This window comes from Notamacropus eugenii, chromosome 2, assembly GCF_028372415.1.
Source record: "Notamacropus eugenii isolate mMacEug1 chromosome 2, mMacEug1.pri_v2, whole genome shotgun sequence".
In the NCBI taxonomy this organism is placed as follows: Eukaryota; Metazoa; Chordata; class Mammalia; order Diprotodontia; family Macropodidae; genus Notamacropus; species Notamacropus eugenii.
The window spans coordinates 442,340,279-442,354,637 of NC_092873.1; the positions used below are offsets into that span (position 1 = coordinate 442,340,279).

Consider the following 14,359-nt stretch of genomic DNA (forward strand, 5'->3'; position numbering starts at 1 on the left):
ACATCAGATTAGAAAAGTTGAACAAAAAAAGGAAAAAGAAATGTTAGGGAGATTACAGGAAAATAGAAATATTCAGAAACAATAGAAATAAAAGATATTAGGGGAGCTGCAAATTGATCCAGGCATTCTAGAAAGCAATCAAAAACTATGCCCCCTAAATCACTAAAATGTGCATACCTTTTGACATAATAATACCATCATTACTTATATCCCAAAGAATAAGAGAAAAGAGAATAAAAGGATCCATATGTGTAAAATTATTATGGCAGCTCCTTTTGGGGTAGGAAAGAACTGGAACCTAAGTGGGCCCTCATCAACTGGGGAACTGCTAATTAAGTTATGAAATATTAATGCAGGATGTTATTGTGCCATAAGAAATTATTAAGTGGATCATTTCAAAGAAATCTAGGAAGATTTATATGAACCGATGCAGAGTGAAGTAGAGAGAACAAGAACAATTTATACAGCTACAACAATATAAAAACAAACAACTTTAGAAGTCATAAGAAAGGTGACCAATGCAACAACCAACCACAATTTCAGAGAACTAATGATGAAGCATGCTACTTACCACCTCAGAGGGTAGTAATGGACTCAAGGTGCAAATTGAGATGTTTGATTTTTGGAAACCACTATTGTGGAAATTGGTTTTACCTGATTAAGTATATTTGTTAAAAGGTTTTTTTCTCTTTATAAAATTATAAGAAGATGTTAGATGGAAAGAAAATAAATTTTTGTTTGCTGAAAAAATAATATGTAGATGAATATAGGGAAAATGATAGGTAAGAGAATAAAGAGTTCAGTGAATGAATGGATGGATGATAGATGGATGAATGTACAGGCAAACGGTGATAGACAGACAGACAGACAGACAGATAGACAGATAGATAGATGATAGATAGATAGATAGATAGATAGATAGATAGATAGATAGATAGATAGATAGATAGATAGATAGATGATAGATTGATAGATAGATGATAGATTGATAGATATAGAGATAGGTGATAGACAAAAGGAAAGAACACTAGACATAGAGGCAATCGATCTGACTAGAGTTAGTCATACCTCCCAAATAAGCTGTGTGATTATTTATCTCAGTTTACATGTTATCTCATTTAATCCTCACAATTATCTTGTGAAATAAATACCAAGTGTTTATTGCTGCTGTTGCCTTAGATATTAATACTCTCTCCTGAGATTACTTTTTATAATTTGGTACATATTACATATTTACTGACTAGTATATTAAGCCCCCTCAAGACTGGCATTATATTTTTTTAAGTGGTGAATATCTCCAGCACAAAACACAGTTTATTGAACTGAATTAGTTCCCCTTTACACTTTAGAGAATTATGACTTAAAGTTATCAACTGACTTAGCCATGGTAAGGTGAATCAATAAGTGTCTCAGTCTAAACTTGCAGGGAATAATATCCCAGGTAAATCCAGAAGTATCATTGTTTCTACTACATCCCTAAGTGATGCTCCTCAAAATCTCCATTTTCTCTTCTACAAAATGGGTATGAAATAATACTTGCAATACCTACTTCACAGAGTAGTTATAAGCAATTTATAAAGTGCTGCATAAACACGAGTTCTTTTACTCCATGTCTTTTTCCAAAGCACTCCTTCTTGATGCTGTAAATTCCAGTTTACCAGTCATCGTTCCACCCACCTATTTTACCTTGGGCAGATTACACAGAGTAGCCTTCCTGAATTTGTCACTTTTTAGTGATGTGTTGGCACTCTTGGAAATGTTCCTTTTGGAAGTCTTAATAGAAAAGGATGATTAAGGTTCCCTTGAAAAGCATAGCTTCAAAAAACAGCTTATTTTTTAATTATTATAAGGAAAAAGAAAGTTCAATCTGTCCACTCCATTTCTTGGTGTTGTAAGCCCTACCAACCTTTGATAAGAGATAGTTCTAGAGCATTGTGGCTTTGTCTATATGATGCCAATCCATCACTGAAGAGGCGAAAACACAAACATGTATAGTCTGCACAATGTTAAGAAGTAGTGTAGGAAAATGGAAAGGGAAAGGCAGAAGACGTAGGTTTTATTCTAGGGCTCTCCACTTATATGACTATGAATATGAGTCTCGTTCTCTGTAAAAATGACAATAATGCTTACGCTACTTACCACAAAGGGACCTTTGTAGAAAATGCTTTATAAATAGTGAAAAAACACACATACATGCACACACACACAACACACACGCACATATGAATGTACTCCCTTAATATCATCACTGTTTTCAATAAAGTAGGCCCTTCCTGTAGGGGTTTTAACTGCTTAGAGTAGAAGAAACTATAACTAGGAATATAACATTTCTAGCTGGAAAGGACCTCAAAGATCATCTACTATCATCACTCATTCTTTTTGCAGATGAAGAAATTTGTTTTTCCTAACATTATCAAAATAGTAAACAGCAGATCTGGGATTTTAACCAAAGTTTTCCAGTTTTATTTCTCATCCATCCTTTTGTGGATAGGTCTCCTTGCTTCCATTCTCTTTCCATTCTAATTCACTCTTCAGGTAACTGCTAAAATGATATTTCTAAAGTACAGTTCTTAGCATGCATGTCACACTCCAGTTCAAGGCACTTCAGTGACTCCTTATGGCCTCTAGGACAGAATATAAACTACTCAGCTTGGCATTGAAAGCTTTTCACAATGTCTCGTCAGTCTTAATAGACTTCATTCATAATATATTCTTTCCCACATTCTTATATTCCAGTCAAACTGAATTGCTATTAACCATATAAAACATTCTATCTCCCATAGCCCTCTCTCCTTGCTAATTGTCATCCTCTGGAAAGTCTAGTTCCCTTTCAAGGTTCACCTCAGGCTTTTTCTGGTGCCTCAATAGTGCTTGCAATACCTTCCCTCTCTAAGTCACAAAAATTAAAACAAATAACAAAAACCACATTGATATGGGCTGTGACAGACAGAGAACCAGGCCTAGAGTTAGGAAGAATTGAATCCAATCCAGCCTCAGATAATCACTAGCTGTGAAATCCTAGGCAAGTCCCATAACCTTGGTTTGTCTCAGTTTCCTCATCTGTAAAAATGGGGATGTTAATAATAATAGCACCAAACTCTCAGGGTTGTTGTTAGGATCAAATAAGATAAAAATTGTAAGGTGTTTAGCACAGTACCTAGCCCACAGTAAGCTCTATATAAATGCAAGCTATTATTATTTCATACATTCATTTATATGCACACATATCCCCCAGTAAAATGTAAGCTCCTCTAATTGGGGACTATTTGGTTTTGTTTGTTTTATGTCTCCCTAGCTCCTTTCACATATGGGGAGGTGGGATGCAGTTAACAAATGCTTGTTGAATTGAATGGAATTCTAATTCAGTGCTGTTTTCCCTGCACTCCAGGACAGTGCTTTTACCTGCAGTCTGCTCACCTACTTATTGTATTATGAAGCCTCCAAATCATTCCTGCCTGGGTAATTCATTCTGAACGTATTTCTGCATTACAAAGAAAATCACAATTGATCAATATTTTATCTTCAAGACTTTCAGGTTTAATGTATATGCTTTGTTAACCAGAAATCAAATTTTAGTCTTCACTGTTAAGATATGATAGTTATGTCAACATATCAGCATCTAGCTATAGGAGCATTTGTGCTGTGAGAAAGTTCTGTATGTACAACCCGATCTTAAGGTCCCCACCCTTCCCTCAGCCTATACTCTTTGATTCCACTGACCGCTCTCATACAGCAGAATTAAAATATGTATGGAAAAATGGTGTTTTATTTTAGTAGATGACACAAATTTGTAAAATTAGGGAAACTGATATCATTTAGCTTTTTTGTGCCATAAAAGATTATTAATCCTACCTATGGGTTCTCATAATTTTTAACATTTTTATATTTTGATATTATTTTGAAAGATTTGAAACAATTCATAAAAACATCAGAGATTCCAATGGGCTCTTGATATCTTTTCAATATAGAATAATCATGTATTTCGTGCATTACATTGAACTCAGTGTCCAGCTAAAAATACCATAAAGGACATCAGAACCACATAGATTTTTTAATAAACATGCTTATCTTTGAGAAGGAACTTTTAGGGAAAGAAAAAAATGACAATGTTTCCTTGCCTATCACTTCCAGATGTGCAACTCAGCCTATTAAACGTCAGTCAGCTTAGAGTAAAAGGAAATGCACGATATCAGATATGCTTAAGTTTTACTCCTGAAAACATGGATGGGCGAGAAAAATCCAATTACAAGATTTGTTTTCTTAATTTATACCAGACTTCTATACAAATATTTTTCAAACATAAAATCTCTATTTTCTACATGCAAATATTTAATAAGTAGATATAATCCCCTTAAGGGTGATGGCAATTTTTCTTTTTTGTCTCTGAATCTCCAGTAAAAACAGAATCCTATACAAAGTAGGTCCTTATTAACTGGTCGTTGAGTTGAGTTGGCATGTAAATATTGACATCATACTTTTTTCTGGAATGTCCCTACCTATAAATGTGCTTTATTAATATATATATATACATATATATATACATACATATATATACATATATATATATATATCACTTTCAAAAAAAAAACAACTGAATTTGGAGTCAGAAGAGAAATTCAAATTCTACCTCTAACATTTGGTGATCATGGCCAAGTCCCTTAATTTTTCTGAGACTCCATTTCCTTAACTGTAAAATACAGTTAATTTTCATGAAATTTCATGAAAGGGTACTTGTGATAGAATCACTTTGTAAACCTTAAAGCACTAAATTAATTGGGAGTATTATCATTATTGTTATCATCATTATCAATATTAATTATTATTATTTTGATCAGATCTATGGCTTTATTGGTGAGGAGAGCTCTCCAGGAAGAGTTTCCTCAGTTAATTCAGACCTACTCTTTTGTGGTTTTAGACAGCCTCCTAGAAAACAGAGATATTAAATGACTTGCTCAGAATGATGGACCCAAGCCTATGGACTTGACCCTTCCTTCCTGATTCCAAGTCCAACTATAGATCCACTGCCCCATGGTGCCAAATATCTGGCAAGAGGATAAGCATGCAGTTAGCTTCCTGTCATATTCTGACAAATTAAAAATTGAGATCCTACACCTGTTTCCCAGTGAATTCTTTCTTTTGTATGTGAGTATTATTTACTGTGAAAAAATAGGAAACTATTTTTGCATTTGTTAAAAGAAAATGTTTTTTCTACATTTTGATTTTCAGACCAATACAAATAACTTGTCAGTTACTCTGGAGCTCAAGTAAGTAGCTTTTGAGTATCATATGGGTTTTCAAATAAAAATCAAAAGTACTATGCCTAAAACCTTACTTTGTACAGATTGGTTATGAGAAAATATTCACCTTTAAGGCAAGTCCCCAAAGTTACCACGAACTCCTTTGGAATATGGCCATATTTTTCTCTTCTTACAAACTGGCCAATTAGGGAGGCTTTCTTTTATGTATGTGTAAAGGGTTTGATGTGAATTCACAATATTTTGGGGTTGTCCTAGTGCTGCCTAAAAAAAGCCTGTGTGATGGCTTTCACATTTTCACAACTGCTGATGTTTTTATTGTTCTTATTTCACTACCTTTGAAGTCCTTCCTGCATTTCTATGCAACTTTTCACTTCCAGGATTGCCAAGTGGAGCCTCTCTTTGATCCCACTGTACATTCCCAACCAACTCTTTTATCCATGCCTCCAAGCTGTCCTTAACATGACATAGTTTCCTATCCTCAGAAGGGAAATAAGTTCTTTTGAAGCCTATGGCATACTGCTCCCATAACCCAGACAGCAAAATCCTTTATCTTTCACCTTGTGATGTTCTCAGTTTCTTCTGGCCCTCTGGGTAGACTCAGGTTCATTTATTCTTCTGCCTGTTATCATTGGATAACACAACAGTACTATTCCTGTGTTGGTGCCCTAGCTACAAATGACATGATTTCCCATTTTCTAAGATAGAGGAAGATTTCAGTGGGTCTAGCTTTCATCTCTGAAAGCATAGGTAAGTGCTTCCTGCTTATTTATACAGTTGAAGTCATCAGAGTTGAAAATAGCCATTTATCCAATTTTTGGCTTTGTGTTTTCTTTCTTTCCTATAGCAAACTTTCTGATTATCAAGCATTGTGTAGTTTACCCTCAGAAAATCTTACTTTTTTATTTGCAAAGCACCTGCCTTCATGTTGACTTGGTGCATAGTATTTATTGTATTATTTCACTCTTCTTTTTTAACTTGAAACACAACTTGTGCCCCAGCATGGAAGTCCTTAGAACAGAGAACCCTTTACAGATCTGTTTAAGTTTCCACTAAACTATAATCTCTGAATTAAGGAATTGCTTCCTTCTGAATCAGGTGTTGACAATGTGGTTTTACAATTGTGTTAGAAATAAATTCCTAGAACACCTGTCATGTCCGTCCCCATTCAGATACTATATAAGCAGAAAAACTTGCTCCAAAGCTAAATGTAACTGGTATTTGGATTATTAGTAAATTTGGTGTCCCCCAATACTCCAAGTCCAGGTGCTACATGATTACAAATATAAGTAGTAAAGTCTAGTCCAGGCTTCCACAGGAGAAAGTTGTGGGAGAAGTGAGAGAAGAGACATGGATGAGTATTACATAGAAAAATAAGTGAAGAAACATAGCACTTGTAAAACGAGAGCTTTAAAATTGATTTGAGACTCTCCCTGAAAAGGGGAACACTATGTTCTGAGGTAAATGTTGCTCATCCTCCTAAGAATTATAAGGAGCAGTCATAGAAGCTATAAGGTAAGAGTTCATCTGGTAAGGAACAGAGAGAAAAGAGAACAGTAATAGTCAGTGATTCCCTGCTTAGTGTACCAGGGTAGCTGTTAACAACAACAAAGTGCTAATAAAATGATCTGCTGTCTTCCTAGGGCATATATTCAACATGTAACAGAGAAGATCCCAATACTTATCAAAATGGATGACAACTACCCACTTCTGGTGATTTGTGTAGGCACAAATAAAACTTTGAAAATGAATCCAGAATTCCAGCAAAAATGGAATCTTAGGCAAGAAGCTAAAGACCATAAAATGTACAGCCTGAATTTTTCTCACTTTTTTCCTTGTTAAAGGAATGAAAAGATAAAAATTAATTTGGGAAATGAATAGCAGACTAACAATATGATTCCTAAGCATGAGATCTGGATTTTTGGATCATAGCCTGCAATCAAAGGGTTGACAGATCCTTAGCCAGAGATAGAGTACACTTAACAAGCAGTCAGAGGAGAGAAAGTGGCATATGCTAAAGATAACACAGAAGAAAAAATGTAAGACTTTGACAACAGATGGGATAAAGGGAGGGGGGAGATGAGAGAAATTGAGGAGGTGAATCTAAAGCTCAGAATGACCTGGGGTTGGTGTGAGAAGGTAAGGTCAACAAGGAAAAAGTTCCATGTAAAAGAGCACTATTATAATCATAGCTATTATTATTATTACAAATATTTTTATTATATATTTAGGTTTGCTCAAGGTAGAAGTGAGGAAAGATAGTTATAATTCCTCATTTTGCTTTGCCTTTGAATTTCCAGCACCTAGTTATTATAGCAGCAGTAGTAGCAGAAGAAGTAGTTTTATATTTGTATGCTTCAGAAAGTAATACTAAGCTTTTGTACAGATATATTTGAACATTATTATGCCTATCATGAAAAAATAAGGAAAATACATAAATTCATCCTAAATAATAGTATATAGTAAGCCTATGGAATTATTTTTGCAAGGATACCTATTTCTTTTTCATTTTAAAGGGTACATTTTATGAGTATAGCTTATGCTTAGGAATGACCTATATTTATTTCTACCATACGGTCAATCACCCACATAGACATTAGTTTTTTAACTTCTCATTTCTTTCTTTACCTTTGTAGACTGGAGATTCCTTGAACCAGTATTTGCATTACTTGCTGTAAACTGACATTTTTTCATCTCTGCTCTGTCCTTGGGATCATTGATTTACAGCTGGAAGGGACCTAGAATTCATCTAATTCAAATCCCTCATTTTACTAATAAGAAAAATAAGGCCCAAAGGGATAAAGTAACTTGCCTTCTCTTCTTCCTATTCGTTGTCTCCTCTTATCTTGCTTTCTGCTTTCTTAAAATACAAAACCATAATCATTATGTTTTATGACTTGGAGAGAAGTAAAGGGTTTGGACTGAACTAAGAATCTGGATTATCACACTATATTTATCAAATTCACCAGATCATTAAATCATTCATTTTGTGCTCTGAAGACATAGGAACATGGTTTTTGCAGTGGTTAACAGACATATTGAATGGTATTTTCATATGAACCTTCTAAAAGTTCATTTGAATGGTTTAGGAAAAATTATCTGGCACCTATATTTCTGAGAACCAAATAAAACTTGTTTCCATGATCAAAGTGATTAATAAAAGGTCAAGTTATCCTCACTACTTAATCAGAATAAAACCTAGTTCATGTAACTATTGCAGACTTTCATTTTGTAATAGCTAAAAAACAATTCACTTGTTTTAAAATATTATTGTTTCACTTACTCCAAAGCAAAAGAATTTCTTTCTGCACTTAATCATTTTCCCTTTCATACTTCGCTTTGAGTAAGTTTAGTTGGATTTAGAGTTCACCTGAATTCATCAAAAGTGTAGTCTAATTTTTTTTTCTAAATCTATGGCACAAGTAAAGTTGGCTCAATGTATTATGGGGTAGATGGAAGGACATGTGAAGTTGAACCAAGAAGGCTAGAGAAGAATGATAATGAAAGTTATGATGTATAGTGTGATGGAGCACTGACTTTGGAATTAAGAAGACCTGGTTTCAAGTACTGCCTCTAATACATACTATCTGGGTGATCATGGGCAAGCCACCAGATGCCACCACTTATTAAATCATGGATCCAGATGAATAAAGAGAATCACATCCTTCTCTCTTGCCTTCAGCTTTCTTCTTCTGAGTTGGTTAGTTCTCAATCCCTCTACTTTTCCTGTCTTCTGTCAATAACACCTTTTTCAAAGGAAGGTGGAAGTATATAGTGCAGAAGGTGTTGAACTGTATAGATAAATTGGGAGCTGCATTATCTGAGAGTTTGCATTATGCCAATGAAATCACAAATCCAGTCCCTAGTTCTCTACTACTACTGATTTATACACATAAATATATGATGGATAGATAGATGATAGATAGATAGATAGATAGATAGATAGATAGATACATACATACATACATACATACATACATACATAGATACATAGATAGATAGATACATAGATAGATACATAGATAGATACATAGATAGATACATAGATACATAGAAACATAGATACTGTCTTAGATTACCTAGAACACTGAGAAGCCAAGAGACTGTGTTTTACTCAATATCTCACAGCTAGTATCTGTCAATAGTGATATTTAAACCAACGTCGTCTTGCGTCTGTCTCTAAATCTGATATGTATGTGTGCATATAAAACATATGCATATATGTATATATGTACATATAAGTATATAAAACATATGTGTTTTATATATATACATGCACATATATGAACTTGTAGTTTCATCAGCATTGGGTACACATGGAGTTTTAATTTCTTTTTATACTTGATGAGAAAGTCAAGATCCAAGAAGCTGGAGAATTGAGCACAATGTAAGTTGAAATTCAACAAATAAATGTCAAGTCTTGTACCCAGGAACAAAAAAAATCAAGGTCAAAAATAAAGATGGGGGAGGTGTGGTTAGACAATAGTTATTTTAAAAAAAGGTTTGCATGTTATAGTGGCCTTCAAACTCAGTGAGAGTCAGTACTGGCATTGTGGTAGCTAAAAAGAAACTAATGCAATCTTGCATAGCATTAAGAAAGGCATAACTCTCAGAAGGGAGAAAAGAATCCTAGAGCATTCCACCTTCATTACACTTTATTTGCAGTATTATGTTCATTTAGGAGTCCAATGGTTTTACAAAGAAATCAATGAGTGGTAAAGTATCTAGAGAACCCCTTCTCTGGGTATAGAACGGTGAAGAATCTTGGTCATTGCATATGAGAATCTGGTTAAATATTAGCCTGGAAAAAGGAAGCCTCATGGCAGGATATGATAGCTATATTCCAATAGTTGAAGGTCTATCATATGTAGGGCAGGTGGTTAGGTTTGCTCTGTTTGGCCCCATTGGGTAGAACGAGGAACTTTGGGTGGAGTTGAAAAGAGGCTATAAGAGATTTGATGTTAGAAAAAATTTCCCAATAATTAGAGCTGTCTAAAAGTGGAATGTGCTACCTTGAGAGGTAGTGAGTTCTCCCTCCCTGAAGGACTTCAGTGGAGGCTAGATGACTACTTACTTATTATGTTATAGTGGAAAAATTTTTAATGTATTATTGATGTATTATTAATGTAATGTAATATTAATGTATATTTTAGAATGGGTGACTGCTGGGGTACTTAATAAATCCCAGATTTGAGACCTTCTCTAGTTCTATGATTTTATATATTCTCATTTTATCTTTGCATCCTCAGCACCTTGCACATAGTAGACATCTAATAAATTCTGGCTCCATTAATTTTGCTTAACATGTTGTCTGGGAAATCTGTCACATTAGCTGATTACCAACAACCAGTCTATAACCACTCATAAAATACCTACTATGGGCATGGGCATGGAACTATGTCTGTGTCTTGCACTCTGCAAATATCAGGTAAATGCTGTTTTCCAATACTTGCCATCCTCACACAAGTGTAATAGTTGGAGATGGAAAATATATTTGCATTTTTCAGCTAATTTGCAATTGTAATATAAAAGTATATATTGGATAATTACTACTAAAATGGACAATTAAAGACCAACATTTTCCACTGTCTTGTAGTTTTCCAGTTTTTTATATGTTCCTTTTTTTCTGATAAATGTTTCTGTTTGATGAGATGGAACCATTTGGGGTTTGAAATTTTTAAAAAGAGTATTGTAGTTTTATCTAGCGCGTATTCAGCAGCTGTTGAAATGAATTCTTTATATGTCTATAAGTGTAAACATAGATGATTTTGTAATTTTTAGATTGAACATAAATCAGTTTGTATTTTCATTTGCAATTCATAAAAATAATATGCTGAAAACACTGTCAAGATTAATGGGCTAAATGGGCTTGAATATAGTTGTCTGCCTTAACTGAAACAAATTATCTTGAAGTTTAAAAAAAATAACTCAAAATGACATTAGTCTAGACCAGTAGTGGGGAACCTGTGGCATCAAGGTCACACGAGGCCCTCTAGATCCTCAAGTAAGGTCCTCTCATTGCAAATTTGCAGAACAAATTTGTTTTGTGAAATTTAGATTCAGTCAAAGGGTTGCGCTTGAGGATCCAGAGGGCAACATGTGGCGTTGAGGCTGCAGAACCCCCACCCCTGGTCTAGGATGACCTAATGATCCCATGCTGGTGCTTCATCATTCCCTTCTCCAAGTCTCAAAATCAGAGACCAGAAGAAATTCGAAGCTGAGAAGGTCAAGAGAACAACAGAGCCCAATGTAGAAATTACAGTCTCATGGCTCTCACCTACTACTGTAAAGTGGTAAAATTATCAGTTATAAAGTAAATGAAATGGATGATGAATGGAAAAATAAAGTTGAATTCCTAAGGCATATTTCTATCACCATTTTAAAATATTTTAGCAATATTGGCATATTATGGCATCTTAATGTCAAAAGAAGCTAAGTGGGGCCTTCCTCTATGGGTCATTTCTACCAAGTTAGGGATGCCCGGAAGGCACTGAATGGAAAAAGCATCTCCACCAGGGTATTTAAATTATCCACATAATAGGAAGAGAACTTTGCTTTAAGACTGGCTTAAAACTGTAGAAAAGAGAGATTGAGTGGCAAAAGTGCATGCAAGGATGAGACCTGCTGAGGTTGCAAGGAAGTGTGGTACAGCTACTATTTTACATTGGTTTCAAAACAGGAAAGAGCAGTTCAAAGGACAATTATTGGCACAACTTATGAAAAAGAGCAAGACATCGAATCAGCCCAAACACAATACTCCCTAAAGTGTGTGTATGAGATCATGAGCAAGAGAATTATAAGAGATGTCCTTCCACTGTATCTATATTAGAAACCCAAGTAACTGAATTAGCTGAGAATGCTTTCATATAGGGGGACTAAGTAGAAGCATGTGTGCAGAAAGAAAAAAATGATTCTGTCACTAACACTACAGAGGATAAACTTTTGGAGAGAAAGCATCTATAGCCGCTCAAAACAAAACAAAGCATCACTAAAAACCAACCGTAAAAACAACCTTGGCATAAGCCGACAAGCAACATTTGAAAGCACTTCTTTCTTTGTTTGAATCTGCTTGTTGAGGCAAGAGTGCAGATTTCCAGGATGCCAGAATTAAGATACTACTCTGTCTTCAAACTTGTACAAAGATCAGCTTGTTGATTCATCCCATTGAGGCCTGAGCACCCTAGTCTGCCATCTATGGTCCTATATAATCCAATCTCATAGACTCATAGAAGTAAGGAAATTCAAATGGCAAAGGTCAAAATAATAATAATTATAATGATAGCTAACACATTGCTATAAAGTTTGCAAAGCACTATAAAATAGTGCTATCCTGCAAGGTAGGTGGTGCAGGGAACCTGGGCAAGTCACTCCATCCTGTTTGTGTCAGTTTCCTCATCTGTAAAATATGCTAGAGAAAAAAATGATAAATCAATCCAGAACCTTTGCCAAGAAAACCCTAAATGTGATCACTAAAGGTCAGACATGAGTGAAACAAATGGAGAACAACAACCCAAATGAGGAAAATGAGGAAGAAAAATATTGAAAAAGATTTAGCAATTTACCCAGGGTCACATAGTTTGTAAGATCATCTCATCTAAACCATACCTGAACAGGAATCTCTTCTATGACATAGCCAGCATACCTCCAGTGAAGGGAATTCTCACTACTTCCTCAGTTTAACCATGTCATTGTTTTTTTCTTTCATCAAGTATAAATCTGTCACTTTGCTCTATGTTGTATTTTCTGGAGCCAAACAATGAATCTAATCCCTCTTCCAGTTTTTAAAATTGTTGTTTTCAAAATATTTGAAAATCTCTCACCCTCCCCAAGTCTTCTGTGCTCCTTGATAAGGATCCCTGATTTCCTCAACCAATCCTCATATGACTTGAAGTTACTATCCCAGTTGTCCTTTTCTAGATGTCTTTTCTAAATGTGGACCCCAGAACTGAACATTCTCGATGTTTTCTGAGAGTGACAAAGAACATTAGAACTAATCGATCCTACCTAGTCCTGGAATGATATTTCTTTTAAAAGAATAGCACCGTGGTCTTTGAGGGACAACATGGTGCAATGGTTTGATCTCTAGACCTAGAGTCAGGACATCTGAGTTTGAATATTGCCTTGTTCTATGTGTGACTATATTCAGGTAACAACCTCTCAGAGTGTCCTATTTCTTCAAAATGAAGGTGTATTACTCATACTGCCTATCTCACAGGGATTTTGTGAGGAAAGTCTTTTGTAAACTTTACAGTAGAGTAAATATAATTATAAAGTGGAGTAATAAATTGGAGTAATTATCATTATTTATGTACAGGGAACTGCCGGCAAAGAGATTTCCTCTACCAACACAAATGTACTCTGGAATTTGTAGGTCTTAGCTACTTAGGACAAAAAGAGGTTAAATGACTTTCCCAGGGTCACACCATCAGTACATGTTAATGGAGACCTTGAACCCAGATGATCAGCTTTAATTTACCCTCAGAACACATATTTTTGACTTCCAGATTACCCTGGTGATTCATGCTGAGCTTCTAGACCCTTCAGTATCCCAGTTGTTTTACTAATGAACTATGATCTAGCTACTCCTTCCCTATTACTTAGAGTTTATTTTTTCTATCCCCAAATCTAAGACTTCATATATACATATCCCCTTAAAAAGTTCATCTTTTGAGATTTAAATCAAAAGAATGTAATAGAATCATAAAACCAAAAGGCTAGAATGAGTCTTAAAGATTATATTAATCTTACATGTTTGAAGTGAGAAAGCTGGGATCATAGACTCAAAGTGAAGAAAATTAAATACCAGAGTCTCTCAACTTTAAGTCCAGGTTTCTCTCCAATATACCATTCTTTGAAGAAAGAGAAACAAGAATAGGGGAGAGACAGAAACAGAAAGAGATAAAGAGAAAAAGAGAGAGAGACAGAGAGAAAGAGATGGGAGAGAGAGAAAAAGACAGAGAGAGAGAGAGAGAGAGAGAGAGAGAGAGAGAGAAAGCAGAGAAAGGGAAAGAGAGGGAAGGCAAATAGAAAGGAAAGTGAAGGGAAAGGAAAGGGTTGCCCATTCTAGAAGCATCATTGAGACCGACTGGTTTGCAAATCCACAG

The 14,359-nt window shown here is 35.1% G+C and overlaps 1 protein-coding gene across 5 annotated transcripts in view; it reads right to left on the minus strand.

The window, feature by feature from the left end:
* Nucleotides 1-14,359, minus strand: part of PTPRC (protein tyrosine phosphatase receptor type C) — a 132,661-nt gene that overhangs the window by 110,872 nt on the left and 7,430 nt on the right. The gene's annotated exons all lie outside the window — the stretch shown is intronic.